The following is a 955-nucleotide window of genomic DNA, read 5'->3' as shown; positions in this document are numbered from 1 at the left end:
TGTTTTGTATTCTGTTTATGTCATGTATTCGGGCTCCTAGCATTGTCCCTATTTTTTCTTCCGTGATCTTTATCGTTTTAGATTTTATATTTAGGTCTTTGATCCATTTTGAGTCAGTTTTTGTGCATGGTGTGAGGTATGGGTCTTGTTTCAGTTTTTTGCAGATGGATATCAAGTTATGCCAGCACCATTTGCTAAAGAGAGTTTCTTTTCCCCAATTAATGGACTTTTGGCCTTTGTCAAATATCAGCTGCTCATAGGTGGATGAAGTTACATCTGGATTCTCAATTCTGTTCCATTGGTCTATGTTGTACCAGTACCAGGCTGTTTTGACTACTGTGGCAGTATAATAGTTTCTAAAATCAGGTAGTGTGAGGCCTCCCACTTTGTTCTTCTTCTTAAGTAATGCTTTACTTATCTGGGGACTCTTGCTTTTCCATATGGAGATGGTGATTTGTTTCTCCATCTCATTAAAAATGTCATTAGAATTTGGATCGGGATTGCATTGTATCTGTAAATCGCTTTGGGTAGAATGGCTTTTCTATAATCATGTGGAGAAAGCTAAACCTTATACTGTTGAGTGAAAATAGCAACGTGCAGAACACTATGTAAGGTATGTTACTACTTATGCAAGATTTCAGGCCACATGCAAAAATATCATATATACAATCTAATACATGTATTTATATCATATCTCATATATAATATACTATGCATCATATGGAGCCCTGGTGGCACAGTGGTTAAGAGCTCAGGCTTCTAACCAAAGGTCAGCAGTTGGAATCCACCAGCCACTCCTTGGAAACCCTATGGGGCAGTTTTGGAATTGATTTGACGGCAAACAGCAACAAGCCATCATGTATTCGTGCATATGAATATATATATTTAAAGGATAGGGGAATATTTCTCAAATCTGAAGTATATATATATATATAGATAGATAATATACATACAA

The sequence above is a fragment of the Trichechus manatus genome, unplaced genomic scaffold (assembly GCF_000243295.1).
Source record: "Trichechus manatus latirostris isolate Lorelei unplaced genomic scaffold, TriManLat1.0 scaffold00092, whole genome shotgun sequence".
Taxonomy (NCBI): domain Eukaryota; kingdom Metazoa; phylum Chordata; class Mammalia; order Sirenia; family Trichechidae; genus Trichechus; species Trichechus manatus.
The sequence above is the reverse complement of the archived record's forward strand: the minus strand, read 5'-3'. Positions refer to the sequence as shown.